This window comes from Mobula hypostoma, chromosome 21 (assembly GCF_963921235.1).
Source record: "Mobula hypostoma chromosome 21, sMobHyp1.1, whole genome shotgun sequence".
Lineage (NCBI taxonomy): Eukaryota > Metazoa > Chordata > Chondrichthyes > Myliobatiformes > Myliobatidae > Mobula > Mobula hypostoma.
In genome coordinates, this window is record NC_086117.1 from 56,984,481 (window position 1) to 57,008,797 (window position 24,317).

Below are 24,317 nucleotides of genomic sequence, written 5' to 3' on the forward strand. Positions count from 1 at the left end.
CTCTTTCCAAGTAATTCTTTAATCTGCATCTTTAAAATTTAGCCAGCCAGACTGAAAAATAACAAACCAATCACTGGGTTTATTTCGGGAATAATATATTTCCAAAGCAAAAAAAATGTTGTGTTAAACAAGGACTGAAGACTGTTCAAACCACAATGCTTTCCTCCGAACTTTGAAAAGGATGTCGGACTGTAAATAACGATGCGAAAATTTATTAAAAACTGCCGAGTCTATTATAAGCATAAAGAGATTTAAGAAAACCAGAGTAACATACACACTCACTCACACACACACACACACACACACTTACTCACTGACAAACACACACACACACACACACACTTACTCACTGACAAACACACACACACACACACACACACTTACTCACTGACAAACACACACACACGGACACACTCTCACACATGCACAGACATACACATACACAAACACACATGGACAGACAGACACACACTGTCACACACACTCTGACACCCGCACGCACACAAACACACACACTCACCCACACACTCAGACACACTCACACACACAGTCAGACACACTCAGACACTCACACACACACACACACACACACACACACACACATGCACACACACTCACAAACACACACACCCACACTCAGACTCACTCAGACACACACACACACTCACACACACTCACACTCACAAACACACACACCCACACTCAGACACACTCACACACACTCACACTCACAAACACAAACACACACACTCACCCACACACTCAGACACACTCACACACACACACACACGAAACCTGCAGGAGCTGCCCGTGGTGGAGGCAGATACATTCAATTCAATTCAAGGCGAACATCACATGAGCACAGCCAAACGAGAGAGCGTCACTCTGGGGCCTGGATACAAACTACAGTGCCAATAGTCACACAGCACAGATAGGATAGTAAGATACCGCCACACAATAAAGGGGTCCAGAACTCGAGCCATCCAACACCGTAGAACTCTGCAGGTGACACAATAGAGCTTGGCTTCTGCCAAGCGAACACTGGGGGAGGGGAGCAGCACGCACTCCAGCCTGGACACCACACCACACTGCCCCACTGGTTCAGGACTTTTACACCTCAGATACAGGAGCAGAATTAGGCCGTTTGGCCCATCGAGTCTGCTCTGCCATTTCATCATGGCTGATCCATTTTCCCTCTCAGCCCCAATCTCATGCCTTCTCCCCGTATCCCTTCACACCCCGACTACTCAAGAACCTATCAACCTCCGCCTTAAATATACCCAGTGACTTGGCCTCCACAGCCGCCTGTAGCAATGAATTCCAGATTCACCACTCTCTGGCTAAAGAAATTCCTCCTCATCACCATTCTAAATTGACATCTGTCTATTCTGAGGCTGTGTCCTCTGGTCCTAGACTCCCCAACCATAAAAAAAAATCATCTCCACATCCACTCTATCGAGCCCTTTCAATATTCAATAGGCTTTGGTGAGGTCCCCCCTCATTCTTCTGAATCCCAGTGAACGGAGGCCCAGAGACATCAAACGCTCCTCATCTGACGAGCCATTCAATCCTAGCGGTCAACAAAAAGGTATTTCCAGCCCTCTCCCTGGCTCTAACCAGACCTAACTGAACCAAAGACCAAGCATGAATATTCATGTGTTTCGACCACGTGACAGATTAAACACACAACACATAATACAGGGCAGACAGATGGGTGGGCAAATCAGCCTCTACCCTTCCACCATCACATTTCTGAACGGGTAGTGAACCAACCCATGAACACTACCTCAATAGCTTTACTCTCTTTTTGCACGATATATTAAGTTGGATGGTGGGGTGGCAGGATCTCTACGAAAGGATGTGTAAGGAGCTCATTCCCTCCTCCAGCCTGCCGGTCACCCTTGGGCGAGGTGTCGCACCTGCTTCGCCCCCCCTCAGCGCTCCCACACACCTGTAATCAGGGTCAGGTGACCATGGGAGCAGGTGGTGACGGTCGTTTGAGCAGCTGGTGCAGATCACAAGTCCTGGTCATGTGACCACTGACACCAGGCAGACAATCTCTGAAGAGTATTGATAATGGCTGGGGTCACCCGTCTTGTAAAGACACTGCCCAGAAGAAGACAATGGCAAACAACTTCTATAGAAAAATTTGCCAAAAACAGTCATGGTCATGAAAAGACTGTGGCCAGTGATGTTGTGGGAATGGAACTGGACTCTCTGACGGTGGTGTCTTAAAAGAGGATGCTGTCCAAGTTGCATGCCATCTTGGACAATGTCTCCCATCCACTACATAATGTACTGGTTGGGCACAGGAGTACATTCAGCCAGAGACTCATTCCACCAAGATGCAACACTGAGCGTCATAGGAAGTCATTCCTGCCTGTGGCCATCAAACTTTACAACTCCTCCCTTGGAGGGTCAGACACCCTGAGCCAATAGGCTGGTCCTGGATTTATCTCCTGGCATAATTTACATATTACTATTTAACTATTTATGATTTTATTACTATTTATTATTTATGGTGCAACTGTAACGAAAACCAATTTCCCCCGGGATCAATAAAGTATGACTATGACTATGGCTATCAATTTGGAATAAATGGATTGAATTTATAACCCCAGAGTGAGCAGACTTTAGATGACTTTCCTAATGGTTTATACTGTTTGTCTCACCAACATAGTAACAGTGTTAACGTAAGCACCCTTGGCTCGAATGTTTACTGTTCTTTTTTTTGGAAAACGTGGATTTAACACAAGTGAAGAAAAGATCCAGGGAAATTTTGGACCAGAAAGAAATGGACGAGAAGAGATACATGGAAATTAGTATTCAACCACTATTATTAATATTTTTATAACAACTATTATCGTTATTTCATTTAATAGAGTGGAAATACAATTGCACATAAACATCTATTTGAGTGCCTAATTATTTTCTATATTATCTCAATGTGCACTTGTGAATGTACAAATTAATATAGATTTACTCACATAAAAAATGGAAAAGGTTCTATATATTAAAAAAAAGTTTGTGTCTTACTTGTGAATACCTTATCCAAAGAAAAATAATTTTTTTTAAAAAAGAAAAGACTGTGATCACCCATGTCCTATGACAGCACATAATAATGATGATGATGGCTAAATTTAATTTTTAAAGGCTATTGTAATATATAGATTTTTGTGTATGGCGCTGTACTGCTGCCACAAAACAACAAATTTCACAGCATACACTCAGTGGCCATTTTATTAGGTACGCCTGCACGCCTGCTTATTAAGCAAATAACTAATCAGTCAATCATATGATAGCAACTCAGTGCCTAAAAGCATGCAGTCATCGTCAAGAAGTTCAATTGTTGTTCGGAATAAAAGTCAGAACGGGGAAGAAATGTGATCTAGGTGACTTTGAATGTTGGTGCCAGACAGGGTGGTTTGAGTATCTGCTGATCTCCTGGGATTTTCACGCACAACAGTCTCTAGATCAGGGTTCCACGGAACTCTCGGTTAACGGTAGGGTCCGTGGCATAAGAACAGTTTGGAAACCCTGCTCTCGAGTTTACAGCAAATGGTGTGAAAAACGAAAAAACATCCAGTGAGCGGCAGTTCTGTGGGCAAAGACACTTTGTTAATGGGAGAGTTCAGAGGAGAATGGCCAGACTGATTCAAGCTGACAGGAAGGCGACAGTAACTCGAATAAGCACGTGTTTGAGCAGTGGTGTGCAGAAGAGCATCTCTGAACGCACAACACATTAAACCTTGAAGTGGACGGGCTACAGCAGCTGAAGACCATGAACACACACTCAGTGGCCACTTTATTAGGTACAGAGAGCAACACTGAGTGAATGTCTGTTGTGTTAAACTGATTCTCTCTCTGTTTCTATTCTTCATTGCACCATTCCACTGTTTTGTGCTCATGACTGTGTTTATTGTTCTGTTTATTATGTCTGTGAGTACCATTTACTCTGTGAGTTTCACACTCACAAGGAAGTTCATTGCTCCCTCCTGTGCCTCACAAGATAATCTATCCACAACACACCACTATTGAAAAGTCTTAGGTACGTATACATAGTTAGGGTGCCTAAGACTTTTGCACAGTACTGTAGTAATTTTATGTATTGCACTGTACTGCTGCCACAAAAACAAACAAATTTCATGACATATGTGAGTGATGATAAACCTGATTCTGATCTGGGTCTCTATTGTGGACTGGGAGTGGGAAGGGGGCAGGGAGAGGGGAATCATGGTTGGGAAAAGGGGAAGGGAGAGGGGAGGGAGTGAGAAGCACCAGAGAGACATTCTGTAATGATCAATAAACCAATTGTTTGTAATCAAATGACCTTGTCTGGATATGTCTGCACCCACGTCACACTCCCCCACCCCCCACCACAACTCCTGGCACTCCTTCTCTGCAACATGCCCCACACCCTAAGGGTCATTTTACACTTGCAGTTCCTGAGCTCTATCCAAACAAATCAACACCTTTCTAATGATTTGATTTCATATTTTACCAACAGAGCAACGCCACCCCCTCTGTCTTCCCGGCTGTCCTTTTGATATGATGTGTATCCTTTGACATTAAGCTCCCAGCTACTGTATAATCTTATTTCAGTCATGATTCAGTGATGCCTACAACATCATACCTGCCAATCTGTAACTGTGCTGCAAGTTCATCGACCTTATTCCATGTACCGCACGCATTCAGATACAACACCTTCAGTCCTGTATTCACTCTTTTCAATTTTATCCGCCTTTTACATTACAACTCATCCTGTTGACCGCAATTTTGCCCTATCAGCCTCTCCTTGCTCGGAGTCTCACTACATATTGCTTCTGTTTATTAAACCAACTACCCCACCTTCAGTATTATCAGTCCAGTTTCCATCCCCCTGCCAAATTAGTTTAAACCCACTCAAATAATTCTAGCCAACTGCCCACAAGGATATCGGACCCTCTTGGGTTCCAGTGTAACCAGTCCCTTTTGTACAGGTCATACCTTCCCCAGAAGAGTTCCCAATGATCCATAAATCTGAACCCCTGCCCCCTGCACCAGTTCCTCAGCCAGACACTCACCTGCCAAATCATCCTATTCCTACCCTCACTGGCACGTGGCACAGGCAGCAATCCAGAGATTACTACCCTGGAGGTCCTGTTTCTCAGTTTTCTACCTAGCCCCCTAAAATCTCCCTTCAGGACCTTCTCACCTTGTCTACCCATGTCACTGGTGCCAATGTGTACCATGACATCTGGCTGCTCACCCTCGCCCCTGAGAATGCCATGGACCTGATCCAAGACATCCCTGATCCTGGCACCAGGGAGGCAACGTACCATTCAGATGTCTCTATCACACCCACAGAACCTCATCTGTTTTCCTCTGACTAAAGGTCAATTTATACTTCTGCCTCAAATCGACGCCATAGGTATGGCGTAGCCGCGTACCCTACACTATACCCTACGCTATAGGTACGGCGTAGCCGCGTACCCTACACTATACCCTACGCCATAGGTACGGCGTAGCTGCGTACCCTACACTATACCCTACGCCATAGGTACGGTGTAGCCGCGTACCCTATCCTATACCCTACGCCATAGGTACGGCGTAGCCGCGTACTCTACACTATACCCTACGCCATAGCCTGATGCGCACCTCCCCAAAAATGTAACTACGCGTCGCAGCGACGCAGACCGCAACAACTGTGATTGGTCCGCTTGGTAACATCGCATTTCCTCCGACGCTGCAATCGCTTCCCACTGGGTGACTGAAGGGCAGGGAAGGAACTCTGGCTGCAATGCTTTCCATAAAGCTTTACAGACCTCCAAAGTTATGAAGGACTGTGTGCTTGATGTCAGTTTGTAGCTAGCTGCTACAGCCTGCTGACTTCCACCTGACGCTAAAACTCGAATGGTGATTGCCAGTCTCTGAGTATACTGTGCGTACACTGATGCGAAATAAATGGTTGGAGACAATGAACCAAGTCATCAAATCTACCCACCGACATCCGCATTTCCTCGTCCATGTCTCTCAGTGGCCGGACAAACACAGAAAATTCACCCTCCTTCAGTTTCAGTTGCCATTGTTTGAAGTTTGAGTTTCTTCGTGTTGAGTTTTGGCGGTGAATTGCAGAGCGACGCAGACACACCAACGCACAAGTATAAATGCTCACAATGGCGTGGGCTACGACGCAGAAGTATAAATCAGCCTTAAGGAATCTCTATCAACTCTACAGTCCTCGTAACCTCTCTGCTGTTTTGAACCACAGCACTAGTCTCAGTGCCAGAGACCTGATCTCTGTGGCTCCCCCCACACCCAATAGTATCTAAAGTTGTATATTTGTTATTGAGGGAACAGCCATAGGTGAACTCTGCACTGGCTGTGTATTTCCATCCCCTCTTCAAACAAACCCCCGGTTACCCGTCTCCTGCAACCCGCACTTACCTCCCTGTGGCTCCTGTCCATCACCTCCTCATTCTCCCGGAAGAGGCAGCAAATTTACCAGCTGTATCAGTGTGTTGTCTGTCTGCTCGTCGAGCAGTCCACGTGATGAGAATGTGGATCAGGCTCTTGCCGAGCTGCTGAAGAGTTACGCATTTAGGCAGAAGCGCAATACATATCTAAGGCACAAAGAGACAGGCATGATAGGAGTGGGAGCAGATACAATAGTGTAGTGGTTAGCGTAATGCTGTACATTGCCAGCTGTTGGAATATCAGGCTTCTATTCCCACCATTATCGGTAAAGAGTCTGTAATTCTACCCAAGACCGCGTGGGCTTCATCCGGCTGCTGTGGTTTCCTCCCAAAGACGTACCGGCCAGGGTTAGTAAGCTGTGGGCACGCTACGTTGGTGCTGCAAGCGTGGGGGGACTTCCCGGCTGCCCCCAGCATAATGCTCGAACTGCACTGGTCGTCGACACAAAATGACACATTTCACTGTATGTTTCAAAGTACACGTGACAAATAAAGTTAATCTTTAGCCGAGGTAGTGCGTGCAGCAGAGGGGCCGAGTGGTCTTTGCCGCAAACTGAATGGAAGGCTTTGTAAAAGGTATTTTTGACAAATGAGTCGATGTTTTTCTCGCTCAGGAGAAGTACTTTAAGGAGCAATGTACTTTACATAAAGAGTGCTTGTCACACCAGCACAACACACAAACCTCCATTGGCCTGAAATCAAACCCAGGCTCGGCCTTGCTCTCACATTTCACTTTACCAGATGCTCTATATTTAGTTCTTCCTTGTCAGGGCTCTTGGCAATGTCGAAGGAAAATATTTGCTTTCCTTACACACTGAATTACAGGCCACCAGACTAACCAGCAGCACAAAATGCACATCGTTCATTTAAAATATATTTTTAACAGACAACAAGTTGTGTTGTGAGTATTTGTCTCAGTGTGTTGTTGGATTCTGTCTGTGTGTGTGTGTGAGAGAGACAGCGTGTGTCTGTGTGCTTGTGTATCTGTGTGTGTGTTTCTGTCTCACTGGCTATATTGCTCTGATTATTGGAAATTCAACAACAGGAATTCCTGTTGTTTGCTCTGATTGTGTGTGTTTGTGCACTCTATGTACAGTCCTGTGCACTCTATGTACATATGTGCACACTATGTACAGACCTGTGCACTCTATGTACAGTCCTGTGCACTCTATGTACAGACCTGTGCACTCTATGTACATATGTGCACTCTATGTACAGACCTGTGCACTCTATGTACAGTTCTGTGCACTCTGTGTACATGTGTGCACTCTATGTACAGTCCTGTGCACTCTATGTACATGTCTGCACTCTATGTACAGTCCTGTGCACTCTATGTACATGTGCGCACTCTATGTACAGTCTTGTGCACTCTATGTACAGTCCTGCGCACTCTATGTACATGTGTGCACTCTATGTACATGTGTGCACTCTATGTACAGTCCTGTGCACTCTATGTACAGACCTGTGCACTCTATGTACATGTGTGCACTCTGTATACAGTCCTGTGCACTCTATGTACATGTGTGCACTCTATGTACAGTACTGTGCACTCTATGTACATGTGTGCACTCTATGTACAGTCCTGTGCACTCTATGTACATGTGTGCACTCTATGTACAGTCTTGTGCACTCTATGTACAGTCCTGTGCACTCTATGTACAGTGCTGTGCACTCTATGTACATGTGTGCACTCTATGTACAGTCCTGTACACTCTATATACAGTCCTATGCACTCTATATACATGTGTGCACTCTATGTACAGTTCTATGCACTCTATGTACAGTCCTGTGCACTCTTTGTACAGTCCTGTGCACACTATGTACATGTGTGCACTCTATGTACAGTCTTGTGCACTCTATATACATGTGTGCACTCTATGTACAGACCTGTGCACTCTATGTACATGTGTGCACTCTATGTACAGTCCTGTGCACTCTATGTACATGTGTGCACTCTATGTACAGTCCTGTACACTCTATATACAGTCCTATGCACTCTATATACATGTGTGCACTCTATGTACAGTTCTATGCACTCTATGTACAGTCCTGTGCACTCTTTGTACAGTCCTGTGCACACTATGTACATGTGTGCACTCTATGTACATGTGTGCACTCTATGTACAGTCTTGTGCACTTTATATACATGTGTGCACTCTATGTACGGACCTGTGCACTCTATGTACATGTGTGCACTCTTTGTACAGTCCTGTGCACACTATGTACATGTGTGCACTCTATATACAGCCCTGTGCACTCTATGTACAGTCCTGTGCACTCTATGCACATGTGTGCACTCTATGTACAGTCTTGTGCACTCTATATACATATGTGCACTCTATGTACAGACCTGTGCACTCTATGTACATGTGTGCACTCTATGTACAGTCCTGTGCACTCTATGTACATGTGTGCATTCTATGTACAGACCTGTGCACTCTATGTACATGTGCACTCTATGTACATGTGTGCACTCTATGTACAGACCTGTGCACTCTATGTACAGTACTGTGCACTCTATGTAGTCCTATGCACTCTATGTACATGTGTGCACTCTATGTACAGTACTGTGCACTCTATGTACATGTGTGCACTCTATCTACATGTGTGCACTCTATGTACAGTTCTGTGCACTCTATGTACAGACCTGTGCACTCTATGTACAGTACTGTGCACTCTATGTAGTCCTATGCACTCTATGTACATGTGTGCACTCTATGTACAGTACTGTGCACTCTAGGTACATGTGTGCACTCTATCTACATGTGTGCACTCTATGTACAGTTCTGTGCACTCTATGTACAGTCCTGTGCACTCTATGTACATGTGTGCACTCTACGTAGACCTGTGCACTCTATGTACATGTGTGCACTCTATGTACAGTCCTGTGCACTCTATATACAGTCCTATGCACTCTATGTACAGTACTGTGCACTCTAGGTACATGTGTGCACTCTATCTACATGTGTGCACTCTATGTACAGTTCTGTGCACTCTATGTACAGTCCTGTGCACTCTATGTACATGTGTGCACTCTACGTAGACCTGTGCACTCTATGTACATGTGTGCACTCTATGTACAGTCCTGTGCACTCTATATACAGTCCTATGCACTCTATGTACAGTACTGTGCACTCTATGTACATGTGTGCACTCTATGTACAGTCCTGTGCAAAAGTCTTAATCACATATATATAGTGAGGGCGACTAAGAATCTTGCACAGGACTGTATTTGTCAATGTTGAGCAGAGAGCAGGGTTATAAATCTGGCGGAAACAAAAGACATTGGGAATGGCGAGGGTGGAGCGCCATGAGAGGGGTGTGGGACAGGTGGCAGAGTGCTAGGGGTGGGGTGGGTGATGTGGGTGCAGACACACCCAGCCCTGAGACTCCAGGCAAGGTCATTTGATTCCAAACAACTGGTTTATTGATCATTACAGAATGTCTCTCTGGTGCTTCCCGCTCCCTCTCCTCTCCCTTCCCCTTTTCCCAACCATGATTCCCATCTCCCTGCCCCCTTCCCACTCTCAGTCCGCAGTAGAGACCCGTATCATGTTGGTGCTAGAGACATAGTGATACTTCTGTTGGAGGCCAACAGTACATGCTCGGGCAGTGTTGGTCATACATGCGAAACAACACATATCACTGTGTGCTTCAGTGTTTCAAAGTTTAATGCCCACAGTCAATTTATTATCAAAGTACATGTACATCACTGTATACAACCCTGAGATTCATTTTCCTGTGGGCATACTTAGCAAATCTATAGAATAATAACTATAACAAACTCAATGAAAGACTATTCAGCCAGAGTGCAGAAGACAACAAACTGTGCAAATACATAAAGAAGATATAATAATAATAATAATAATAATAATAATAATAATAAAAAATACATAAGCAATAAGTATCGAGAACATGAGATGAAGAGTCCTTGAAAGTTAGTCCATGGGATGTGGGAATACTTCAATGATGGGCAAGTGAAGTTATCCCTTCTGATTCACGAGCCTGATGGTTGAGGGGTAGTAACTGTTCCTGAACCTGGTGGTGCGAGTCCTGAGGCTCCTGTACCTTCTTCCTGATGGTTGAGGGGTAGTAACTGTTCCTGAACCTGGTGGTGCGAGTCCTGAGTCTCTTGTGCCTCCTTCCTGATGACAGCAGCAAGAAGGGAGCATGACCTGGCTGGTGGGGGTCCCTGATGTTGGCTGCTGATACCCTGTGACAGCACTGTGTAGATGGGTGGGAGGGCTTTACCTGTGATGGACTGGGCTGTATCCACTGCTTTTTGTAGGATCCTCTGTTCAAGGGCATTGGTGTTTCCATGATGCAGCCAGTCAGTATACTCTCCACCACACATCCAGAGAAGTTTGTCAAAGTTTTAGACGTCACACCAAATCTCCTTAAACTGCTAAAGAAGTGGAGGCGCTGCTGTGGTTTCTTCATAGTTGTTTTTGCATTTCACTGGACATGTGGTGAACAGAGCTAATCTTTAATGCCCTGACTCCAGCGAACAATGTGTTTTGGGAGGTTACCCCTCTGTTGTTTACCACGTTGATAAATTGACAGAGTGAGCCAGGATCTGCCATCCCCAGGGCCAAAGTTCAGGTGCAGAAACAGCAGAGCCAATCCTGCTGCCCGTAACAAGTCTGCTCACTACAACATCCCGGATGCATGGAGGCCAACCTCCTGAGAACCTCAGCCGCTCTCCGACTGCTCACCAACGGAAAGCTGTGAGATATTCCAGCAGAATATCAGAGGCAAATGCTGCACACACGGAGCGATGGGTGCGTGGAACACGCTGTCAGGGCTGGCACTGGAGGCAGGTAGAGTGGGGACATTTAAGAGACTCTTAGATAGGCACATGGACGATAGACAAATGGAGGGTTATGAGGCAGGGAAGGATTAGATTGACCTTACTTACGGCCTGCTATGCCGCTTACGTCTAGGGCAGCAATGGAGGTCCTTCATCTCTGCCTGTCCTTGGTCACTCAGATGTGGAAGGATTTTTCATTGCTGTTTCTGTAACAATTTTGTTTGACCAGTCAGGGTTGTTATCCCTGAGCTGAACCCCCGAACCTGGAGGACCGGTGGGCCACTCTTAGTTTGGCCTCTACCCTTTGACCTGTTTGGCATGGGTGACCCTGCCAAGAGCCGAGCTTTGACCCTAGCCTGCATAGTTCTCCAGAATATTGATGCGAGTGAGCCTCCAAACCCTACAACAAGGTTGAGGTCCTCTTGGAGGTGATTGGTCTTAGAGTCGGTTAAAGAATCTGCACAACACTAAGCCCGTACCAAGCTGTGGTGTTATATGTTCTATGATTATTACCCAACCATCTTTCCCGGGGGGCAGGGGTGGGGTAGCAGTACTGTGGGGTCAGGGTGTCAGCCTGTGGTTAGTTAGTTAGTTAGTTAGTTAGTTAGGTCCATCAACCTGCATTGGAGTACAGACTGCTGACAGCAGCTCACCAGAGCTCTCTGTCCTGAGCAATCTTTCAAGTTGTCCCCAGGTCATAAAGTCATAGGGTCATAGAGAAGTACAGCACAGAAACAGGCCCTTTGGCCTATCTAGTCCATGCTGAACCATTTAAACTGCCTACTCCTGCACTGGGACCTATCCAAACTTCTCTTAGGCGTTGAAATGGAGCTTATTTGCACCTCCTGTGCTGGCAGCTCGTCCACACTCTCACCATCCTCTGAGTGAAGAAGATGTTCCCCTTAACACCCCTATGGGGTATTTGCCAAACCTGGGCTTGTGCTGTCCTGAGATGATCAGCATCACTGTCAACCGAAACTTTGGTTTCCGCCATGTTCCCTTATCTAGATCCCCTTGGCCTTTAGGCGCTCGGACTAGAGTTATGTTAGACAGCTTGAGTTAAAAAAAAACAGCTTGCTTAAAACACCAGAGATTGTGCAGATGCTGGAAATGTTGAGCGACACACAGAATGCCAAAGAAACCCAGCGGGTCAGGCAGAGGGAAATAAATAGTCAATGTTTTGGGCCAAGACCTACCATCAGGACTTGTCTAAAACATCTAAAAGGAGCAGGCAGGTTTCATGATTCTGGCTTGGGCAGCTGGGATCAGCCATATTGAGCTCAATGGTTCTAAGTTATTTTAAAGTCTGTCCCTGGTCTACGTCTTGTATTCGAGGGTGTAGGCATTGGGGGAATACGTTCGGCATTTTGGAGCTATTAAATTGGACACCCTACCCTACCCTGATGAAGGGTCTCAGCCCAAAACATCAACTGTTTATTCCTCTCCATAGATGCTGCCTGACCTGCTGAGTTCCTCCATCATTTTGTTTTGTGTCTGCCCTGTCTGTGTTTGTCTGAGTCATATTTTGAGATTGTGTTTGTAACATTACAATCCGGTTTCACTAGCCCTGTTTCTCACAAGAGGGTCAGTGTTGGGTCACGGGTTAGGCTCAATGTCAGGGTTGTGAGGTCGGTGTCGAGGTCATGGGTCTGCATCAGTGTCAGAGTCATGTGTCAGTCAGTGTCGAGGTCATGGGTCAGGGTCGTCATCGGGGTCATGATCAGATTAACATTCTAGGTGCGATGTCAGGTCCCATCGGGAATGCACGGGGTCACAAGAAGAAAGGAAGGGGCGTACTGCACAACAGAAGAACACGTCACCAGGCCTCGGACTTCTCCACAGTGCAGGTAACAACACATCAGGTTCAAACCAGGAGGTCAAACAAGCAGGCTTGCATCCATCTTCATTCAATTCAGACCAGGATTTCTTGTGGATTCAGTTTTGAAAGAGATGCCTCCTGTCCATCAGTGACGCAGTGAAATTCTTCTTTCCCTGTCCAGTGTGCTCCAAGTTTAATAAATGGACACTGACTCCCACTGCAGTGTTGTCTGGCTGCGGAAACCTGCAAAAGAAGCAAATTGTGAACTACATTTCCTGCTCAGCCTTCACAATGTCCATATCCTTTCATCTTCCTCACACCCATGTGCCTATCCAAATGTCTCTTAAAAGTCTCTAATGTATTTACCTCTACCACCACACCAGGTAGTGCATTCCAGGAATCCACCACTCTGTGAGTGAAAAACTTACCCCTCACGTCCCCCTTGAACTTACCCTTGAATCTTCAATGCATGCCCTCTGGAATTAGACATTTCAATCCTGGGAAACAGATACTCCCTGTACACTCTTTCTATGCCTCTCATAATCTCAGATCTCCCCTCAGTCTCCACTGCTCCAGAGAAAACAACCCAAGTTTGTCCACCCTCTCATGGTAGCACATGCCCGCTAAACCAGGCAGCATCCTGGTAAACCCCTTCTGCACCCTCTCCAAAGCCTCAACATCCTTCCTACAGTGAGACAATCAGAATTGTACACAATACTCCAGATGTGGCCTAACCAGAGTTCTATCAAGTTGAAACATAACCTCCTGACTTTTGAACTCAATGCCTTGACTAATAAAAGCAAGCACTTCTTCACCACTTTATCGAGCTGTGAACTTGGATCCCAATATCTCTCTGCTCAGCAACATTGTTAAAGACCTCGCCCTTAACAGTGTACTGTCTCCTTGTGTTTACATTCCAGGGTGCAACAGCTCACATTTATCTGGGTTAAACTCCATCTGCCATTTCTCTGCCCATATCTGCAACTGATCTATATCACGCCGTATTCTTTGCTAGTCTTCTACACTATCCATGACTCCACCTGTCTTAGCATCATCCGCAGACTTACTGACCCACTCATCCACATTTTCATCTAGGTCATTTACATACATCACAAACAACTTCACTAATTACAGACCGCCAGCTCGAATAAACCCCCAACCACTACCCTCTGCCTTCTACGCTCAAGTCAGTTCTGTACCCAGACAGCTAATTCAGCCAATATGTCACAACATCTGTAGCAGCAATACAGTGCAATACATAAAATTACTGCAGTACTGTGCAAAAGCCTTATGCACCCTGTTTATATATCTGTGCCCAGGGCTTTTGCACAGTACTGCATGTGAGTGATGATGAACCTGATTCTGACCAGAGGAATGTTTCGTTCGGTGGTATACACGTGTACAGTTGAATGACAATAAACCAGAGCACCACACACAAAATGTGGGAGGAACTCTGCAGGTCAGGCAGCATCTGTGGAAATGAATGAACAGTCAACATTTCGGGCTGGCACCCTTCGTCAGGACTGGAAAGGAAGGGAAAAGATTCCGGAATTTAAAATAAACTTGATCTTGAGTTTGTCCAGCTGGTTGTTTGTTGATCTAACATCTGCAGCTTCTTGTGATTCCTTTATCATTTATTTTGCTTTATGACACTGGACAACAAACTTTTTCAAAAGTGTTCTCCCTCAGGACTCTTTTTTGTTTATGATAGACCTCTTGAAGCTGAACACAAATTTCAGACTACTTGTATCACGTAGGAATTTGGAGAAACAAGAAACTAACTTTTATTGGACATAATGTGTTTAACTGCATAATGGTGCTGATGCTTTACAATATTTCAACTAAGCTAGAAATGTTTTGTTGATGATTTTCATTTGTACTCAGTGTCTGAGGCTTCTCACTTAGATATCCAACAATAATCAGCCAGCATTGATGGATTCCAGTTGCTCTGACATCATTTCTCCGTGACCACTACTTGGGTCACATAAGAATTATACTTGTGTTCATCTCCAAGCAGTCTATCATAAACAAAAAAAACCTTTCACCATGCTCGTCCCTGACAGTGCCAAGATTGGCAGGGAAGAACCCTAAGTGGGAATGCAAAAAAATGAATCTTAAGTGACATGTTGCAATCAAGTGATGGTTTTGAACGCTTGAAGCATGCTGTCAAACCAGCTGCATGTAGTTTGGTACTCTGTAGTTGCCAGGAAAATTTTCAACAATATCCTTGAATGCCTTCCATGCGATTTTCCCTGGTTTTTCATATTGTCTGTCATTGATGATCTGGTTGATTTGTGGACCAACAAAAATACCTTTCTTCATCTTGGTATCAATTATTCTGGCTTGAAATGTGAATTGAAATAACAAATATATGCAATTTCAAAAAATGGTACGTGATAGGGAAATTTCACAGTGATTTTCATGATCACCAGCCCAGAATCCATAAGAGACACCCAAAAGTATTCAGGAAGCAAAGTCTTGTTTGTCCAACATTACTGGTCGGGTACTGTATATTATGAAAGTATTTTTGTTTGGAGTAGGGAGTTAATTGGACTTCATTTGGGAATCTGTATCACGATTGTTGAATAAGCAACAGTTCAGTGTTTGGGAGCAAACGTCTCCCGCCCGAGGGCAGGAGGAGTACGAGCTCACTGTGCAGCCCTGCAGCCTGATATGATCTCTTTTATAATGCAAGACCTGAGAGCCAGCAGACAGGGAGTATCATCACCAGCAAGCTAAGATCAGTGTGAGTGCAGAGATGAACATGAGCGACTCAAATAAAACAGGGCAGTGTACCATCGCAGTGGGTAGGGGCACAGCTTCACTTCCCCATAGACTGTGTGGAGTTTACGTGTTCAAAGTTCAAATTAAATTTATTATCAAGGTACATATATGTCACCGTATACAACCCTGAGATCTATTTTCCCGCAGGAAATCACAGTAAGATGTGCCGACATTGGAGATGGTTCAGAGAATGTTCACAAAAATGATTCCAGGATTGAAAGGCTTGTCATATGAGAAGTGGTTGATGGCTTTGGACCTCTACTCACCCTGGATTTCAGACGAATGAGGGGGATTTCATTGAAACCTACCGAATGTTGAAAGGCCTTAATAGAGTGGATGTGGAGAGGATGTTTCCAATGGCGGGGCAGTCTATGACCAGAGAACGCAGCTTCAGAATAGAGGGATGTCCATTTAGAATGGAGATGAGGAGGAATATCTGCAGCCAGTGAGTGGTGAATCTGTGAAATTCTTTGCCACAGGCATCTGTGGAGGCCGAGTCATTGGGTGTATTTAAGGCAGAGGTTGATAGCTTCTTGATTAGTCAGGGTATGAAAGGTTACAGTGGAGTAGAAGTTTTCCTTGAGCCTGGTCCAGGGACGTGGGATGGGGACAGGGGAAGTTTTTTTTAAAAGGGATGACATAAGCCTAGTGTGAATGGGTGGCTGATCGGAGATTCAGACTCCTTGGGCCAAAGGGCCTGTTTCTGTGCAGTACAACATGATGACGATTTGTTTCCATGTCCTGTTGTGTGGAAGATTGGCTTATTTGCCAGTCGAAAGCCACTTCCACCTCACTGGCCGTTGATTGGTCCGTTTAAAAACTTTCCCATTGTTATGTGTTATAGCACCAACATCTAGTTCCTGGTGCCTGGGGGTGGGGGGGGGGGGTTATAAAATAGCACATATGGGAGGCTTTGTCTTCTTCTCTCTTCCCTTTGTGCCCAGGGCACACTTCACAGAACCACTAGGAACATATGCTCCAGATTTAGAAGGCCAGCACGCACTTTTAGCTAACTATCTGTTAGCTGAATATTTACTTTTCTAGTTTGTGTAACTTGGGGAGACTTAATGTTTGGTGGAATTTTTTACTGTTTGTAAATAAATGATTAATGTGCTTATTGGCAGTCAATGTTTTCTGTCTCACTTACCAAACCCGTGAGCCTTCTTCCTCATTACAAGATCTCAGGAAGAAGAGCTCAGTGAGTGGAGTAGTATCTGTGGGGAGAAAGGAATTGTGGACATTTTGGATCAAAACCCTGTTCTCACCCTTCCCCCTCCCAGAAGATTTATTGCACCAGATTCCACCTTCTGCACTCGCCTGTGTTTTGTGTCTTCTTCACCAGAAGACCACATTAGTGTGTATTGGAAATAACATCTCCACCTCGCTGACAATCAACACTGGTGCATCTCAGGGATGTGTGCTTAGCCCACTGCTCTACTCTCTCTACCATGACTGTGTGGCAAGGCACAGCTCAAACGCCATCTATAAATTTGCTGATGATACAATTATTGTTGGCAGAATTTCAGATGGTGATGAGAGGGCATACAGGAATGAGATATATTAGCTGGTTGAGTGGTGTCGCAGTAACAACCTTGCACTCAATGTCAGTAAGACCAAAGAACTGATTGTGGACTTCAGAAAAGGTAAAACGAGGGAACACATACCAGTCCTCATAGAGCGATCAGAAGTGGAAAAGGGTGAACAATTTCAAGTTCCAGGGGGTCAATATCTCTAAGGATCTACCCTGGACCCAACATATCGATGAAGCTACAAAGAAGGCAAGACAGCGGCTTTATTTCATTAGGAGTTTGAGGAGATTTGTTTTGTCACCTAAAACACTCGCAAATTTCTACAGATGTACCATGGAGAGCATTCTAACTGGCTGCATCACCGCCTGGTATGGGGGTGGGGGTGGTGTTGCGAGGCTACTGCACAGGATCGAAGTAAGAGAGTTGTAAACTCAGCCAGCTCCATCACGGGCACCATCCTCCTAGTGTCCAGGAGATCACCAAGGAGCGAGGCCTCAAAAAAGCGACATCCATCATTAAGGACAGCCAACACCCAGGACATACCCTCTTCTCATTGCTACCATCAGGGAGGAGGTACAGGAGCCTGAAGGCACACACTCAGTGATTCAGGAACAGCTTCTTCCCCTCTGTCATCAGATTTCTGAATGGACATTGAACCAGTGAATACCACCTCACTGTATTTTTATTTCTATTTTTGCACCACTTACTTAATTTAATTATTTTATATATATATTTAAATAAAAATAGTATGTATATTATGTACTATATACATAATTATTAATTATTTATTTAATATATATTAAATAATTATATATTTACTGTAATTCACGTTTTTTCTATCATTACTCATTGCATGAACTGCTGCTGCAAGGTTAACTAACTTCACGACGCATGCCGGTAATGTGGAACATGATTGGATTCTGATTCCTGAGGGAGGGGTATGGCTCCATTTGGGAGGCACAAGACACTCTGCAGACGCGGGAATCTGAGTAACACACAAGATACTACAGGAACTCAGTAGTTCAGGCAGCCTCTGTAGAGGGAATGGACGGTGACTGGTTTGGGTTGAGACCCTTCATCTTAACCCAAGTGCGTGGAAAGGTCACTCAGAGCTCCAGGATTCAGAATGTCCCTGGTTAAGGTGTCGTCAGCCAGTGGGATGAGTCACACCAGCCAGGAGGGCCCCTGGGTTTGACTTCAGCAAGATACAGAAAGAGTTTGAGTTACTCTTGTCCTCTGGCTCAAAGCAGGATAGAGTATCATCCTCAGAAGCTCAGATCCGTCAGCCAGGGAGCTTCATGTATGTTAGATGAGGTTGGATTTGGCCATGACCTTCCTACACCCCAAGGTCACATTATAGTTTGCATGAACACATTCCCACTGGGGAATACACTGAGAGAAGACATACATTTGTGAAGTACATGAATGGGCTACCAGAGGAAGCAGTCGAGGCAGCTATAAGAATTGGCTTACTATTGTCACACGTACCAGGAAGAGTTTGCCGAGAAATACGGGGCCAGTGCAGGAGAGTGTCGCTGTGGTCAAAGACCGGCGTGGTCTTGCAGAATGGTATAGCAGGAACAATATGGGCCAAGCGGCCTGCTCTTGTTTCTGCTTCTTATCATCATCCAGCCTGGGTTAAATGGGCCAAATGGCATCATTCAGTGCTCTACTGATTTAAGAACATAAGGAGCAGGAATCGGCCATCTGGCCTTTCGCACCTGCTCCAGCATTTATTGAGATCATGGCTGTTCTGCCTTGGACTCAACTCCAGCTACCAGCCTTTTTCCCATAAACCTTAACTCGCCCACTATGCAAAAGTCTAACTGAGCCTTAAATTTAATCAGTTAGCCTTTACTCTTCTCTGGGCAGAGAATTCCACAGATCCTCTATCCTCCTGAAAATGCTTTCCCTCCTCATCTCTGTTCTAAATCGATTTCCCCGAATCTCTTGGCTATGTCCCATAGTTTTAATTTCATTTACCAGTGGAAACAACTTTCCTGTTTCAACATTATCTATCTCTTTAATAATTTTATGTGTTTCTGTAAGATCCCCTGGGAATCTTTCTTTTGAACTACTGTCGAATTCAATACCCAAAACTATAATGAATGCAGACTCAGTTGGCACTTTTAAACATCAGTTTAAAACCTATTTATTTAACTTTGATTTAACTAGAATCAGAATCAGGTTTATTATCACTGGCATGTGACTTAAAATTTGTTAACTTAGCAGCAGCACTTCAAAGCAGTACATAATCTAGCAGGAAAAAAATAAATAAAATTTAAAATAATAAAGGTTCAAAGGTCAAATTTAATGTCAGAGAAATGTATACAATATACATCCTGAAATGCTTTTTCTTTGCAACCATCCACAAAAACAGAGGAGTGCCCCAAAGAATGAACAACGGTTAAACGTGAGAACCCCAAAGCCCCCCCCAACTCCCCCCCACGCGTAAGCGGCAGCGAGCAACGATCCCCCTCTCCCCACCAGCAAAAATAAACGCACATCGTTACCATCACCGAGCCCAAGCGTGTGCTAAGCAATAGCAAAGACACAGACCAAAGTTACCCCAAATAAACAAGTGCATCAATTACGTATATTGAATAAACGTGCAAAAACAGAAATACTGTATATTAAAAGAAGAGAGTTAGTGTCCAAAGATTCGATGTTCATTTAGGAATTTTTTTTGTCTTTTATTTTCATGTTTATTTTTATTTTTAATTTATATTTAAAGTTTGTTTTCATCTTTGCACTTTATCCCACTGTAAAGCACATTGAACTACATCGTCTGTGTGGAAAGTGCTCTATCACTAAAATTCTTGTCACCATTATATTTATATTTTTCTCTGCTCGCCCTGGTAAAACCTGAGGTACAGGCGTAGCCAAACACTCTCATTTCTCAATTGCTAGGACCTTTCAGACAAATCTCAGGGTTGTACACTGCATACATACTTTTAACAGTAAATGTACTTTGAATCTTTGAATCGCTGATTGTGGTTCTGCAACAAACTTCCCACAAAGAGTTAATAATTTCTGAAACTTAGACCAAGTCAAGTCATATCAAGTTTATTGTCATTTAACTATATCCATCTATATAATCTATATAACCATGTAATGTATATAGAATACGTGTATTCACAGGGGGAATGGTTTGGCTGCACTGAACTGGGGTCTATAAACAGCGGTCTGGCATACGAGACCCCATTTTCCAGCTGGGACAGGACAGAGTGGAGGGCAGAGGCTATTGCATCATCAGGGAATCAATTCGAGTGATAAGTGAACTGGAAAGGGTCCAGTGTAGCTGGGAGTAAGGTTTTAATGTGCTCCAAGACCAGCCACTCAAAGTCACCAAATAATAATAGAAAAACAACCTCAGAGATTTCTTAATTTTGATTTGTTAATTACACCAATAAAACCCAGTGTTAGCGATGTAGTTTTCAATTTCCACTCTTCACTTTGCTTGAGAATGAGTGTATTGTACACAGACCACGGTTTGTGTATGCATAATAGGATCAACAGATACAGAGGAAGAGAATGCACACGTTAGTAAAACTCAGGGCATGAAAGGTCGACTAGAAAGTGGCCAATATCATTGCTTGTCATCGCCAATTTAATCACATTTCTTTTGGAAGCTGAAAGCCAGAAATCCAGAAGTGGATTTTGTCAGACAGTTACCAAAAGATCTTAAGGGCATAAAACATAAGAGCAGAATCAGGCCATTCAGCCTATGAGTCTGATCAAAGCTGATTTACTATCCCTCTCAACCCCCATTCTCCTGTCTTCTCCCTGTAACCTTTGACACCCTGACTAATCAAGAGCCTGTCAACCTCCGCTTTAAATACACCCAGTGACCTGGCCTCCACAGCCATCTGTGGCAATGAAGTCCACAGATTCCCCACCCTCTGGTGAAAGAAATTCCTCCTAATCTCTGTCCTAAGGGGGCACCCTTCTATTCCGAGGCTGTGTCCTCTGGTCCTAGACTCATATTACTGAAGACCCCCTAAAACTAGAGCAAATTTTTTTTTAATTCCAAGGCCTGAAGCTAAATAACCAAAGAATTTGTTTTATTTGTGTTGTTTTAGGGAAATACGTACAGTAGTGGTGAGACCCCTCCAGCTGTCTGAGAGAGTAGATGGGTTTGGCAGCCCCTCTAAAGCACATCTCCCCAACATTCCTACTTTTCTCCTCCCAAGGATATCCCTCGAGATCGAGAACAACTTTTTTTCCTCTTGGGTTCTGAGATGACAGCTTTGGGCCCCTTTTTTAAGAAAGGATATGCTGGCATTGGAGAGAGTCCAGAGGAGGTTCATGACCAGATGATTCTGGAAATGAAAGGATTAACATGAGGAGCGTTTGATGTCTCTGGACCTGTACTCACTGGAGTTAGACCATAAAACCTCGAGACATAGAAGAAAGTTGGCCATTCGGCCCATCGAGTCTGTTCTGCCATTTCATCATGGTTGATTTATTATCCCTCTCAACCCTATTCTCCTGCCTCCTCCCTGTAACTTTTGCACCCTGATTAATCGAGAGCCTGTCATCTTCCACATTAATTATACCCAATGACTTGTTCTGCAGAACCTTCTGTGGCAGTGAATTGCACAGATTCACCACCCTCTGGCTAAAGAAAACTTTCCTCATCTCTGTTCTAAATGGGTGTCCCTTAATCCAATAGTTCAATAAGAAACTACCTGTTTCTTCTAAATTCCAGCAAGTACAGGCCCAGGCACTCTTCATTCCTGGGATCAGTCTCGTGAACCTCCACCGGACCCTCTCCAGGTCAGCACAACCTTTCCTAGATAAGGGGCCCAAAATTGCTCACAATACCCCAAGTGCAGGTTTATCGTCCAGTTCTGAGAGGATGGCGATGAAACATTTCAACTCCTGCCTGATCCTCTCCAATTTGCCTACCGGAGCAACAGGTCCACAGCAGATGCCATCTCACTGGCTCTTCATTCAACCCTGGAACAACTGGACAGTGAAGATGTTCTTTATTGACTACAGCTTGGCATCGAATACCATCATCCCCTCAAAACTAATCAGTTAGCTTGAAGACCTTGGTCTCAGTACCTCCTTGTTACAACACTGTGATGTACATCACAATATCACCAGCTAATGTCAACAAATTTGTTAACCTTGCAGCAGCAGCAGTACACATTGTAATAATAAATATAGAGAAAAATACATAATCAGCAAAGCCACTCCTTGAAGATGTCCTGGGTACAAGGGAGGCTAGTGCCCGTGCTGAGCTGACTGAATTTACAGCTCTCTTCAGCTTACTTTGATCCTGTGCAGTAGCTGTGCCCCCCACCAAACCAGATGGAGATGCAGCCAGTCAGAAAGCTCTCCACAGTACGTCTGTAGAATTTTGTGACAAACCAAACCTCCTCAAACTCCTAATGAAATATAGCCACTCTCGTGCCTTCTTTGCAGCTGCATCGATATGTTGGGTCCAGGTTAGATCCTCAGAGATACTGACACCCAGGAACTTGAAACTGCTCACTCTCTCCACTTCTGATCCCTCCATGAGGGTTGATTTCTGCTCCCTTCGTTTGTGCTCCTTTTCTGAAGACATGTGACAAATAAAGCTAATCTTTACTCAGTATGCAAGACAAACTGGTCACGATACTTGTCAATTATAAACCAATTCCAAGTTCAGTGCCAGCTCATTAGGATACACTTAAGCTGTGACTCCTGTTCCCATATCCCCAGGAGCTAGGGTGGCTCTCAGTGCTGGGAGGAAACTATTTCATTAAAATGGTTTAAAGTCTTAGCTTAGATACTTAAAAGTTGCACCTGTTCCTTCTCCCACTCTCAATAAAGAAGAGGATCGTGCACAGAGAACTCAGTGGGATGCCAGAACGTGGCCACAGAGGAGGGAGATAGTTGGCCCATTACAACGCAGCCTTCCTACATTAAGGGTGATGTGGATGGTTTAACAATGTCATGACTTGGAATACTGAGCCCAGTTTTGAGCTCCTTATATTTAAGAAAGGATGTGCTGACATTGGAGAGGGATCAAAGGAGGTGTAGGAAAATGATTCCAGGATTGAAAGACTTGTCATGTGAAGAGCATTTGAGGGCTCTGGGCTTCTACTCACTGGAATTCAGAAGAATGAGGGGTGACCTCATTGAAACCTATCGAACGTTGAAAGGCCTCATTAGGGTGAGTGTGCAGAGGATGTTCCCTATGGTGGGGTGAGTCAAAGGCCAACTCAATTCAATTCAAGTTTAATTGTTATTTAACCATATATGACTATTCATGAATACAGCCAAACGAGACAGGGTCAAGGAGCAAAGAAACATTAGCAACAGTCACACACAAGATCACAATCATGTAATAAGTGTCCTAACGCTCACCTCCCCCTCCCCCCGCGACACTGCAGCTTGATGCTTGATGCGCACAACTCAACCAACCCACGTAGAATATCAGTAAAAATACAACAGTGTAGAATATGCATACGTATATATAGTCCAGAGCCCCCAGCCCACCGGTATCACCGGTCGACTGGCCCCCTGATGCCTGCTAGGTTAACCTATGGCTTTCAGGCCCAGTCCTTGCACATACAAGCACGTATAGAATATTAGTACGAACACAACTGGACAAATATATCTGTATATGGTCCTGACCCCTCAGACCATTTTAAATCTTCTGTCACCCCCCCGGTAGAGTGCGATGGCTCGGACACATCTCCTGGGGCGACTGAAAAGCAGGCGACCCCGCAGCCTGAGGCCCAAGTCCATTAAGTGCTTCTAGAAAGATCTGCAGTCGGCCACATCAGAGCTTGTCCTCTGCCGAGCGAAGCCCTGGGAGGGCAGCTCCGACTCTGTTCTGGACACTGCATCGGACGGTCCCTGGCGAAACGCAGTGGCTTCATCCCCTCAGTCCAGGCGGCTGCGAACAGGCGACACTGTGGCTT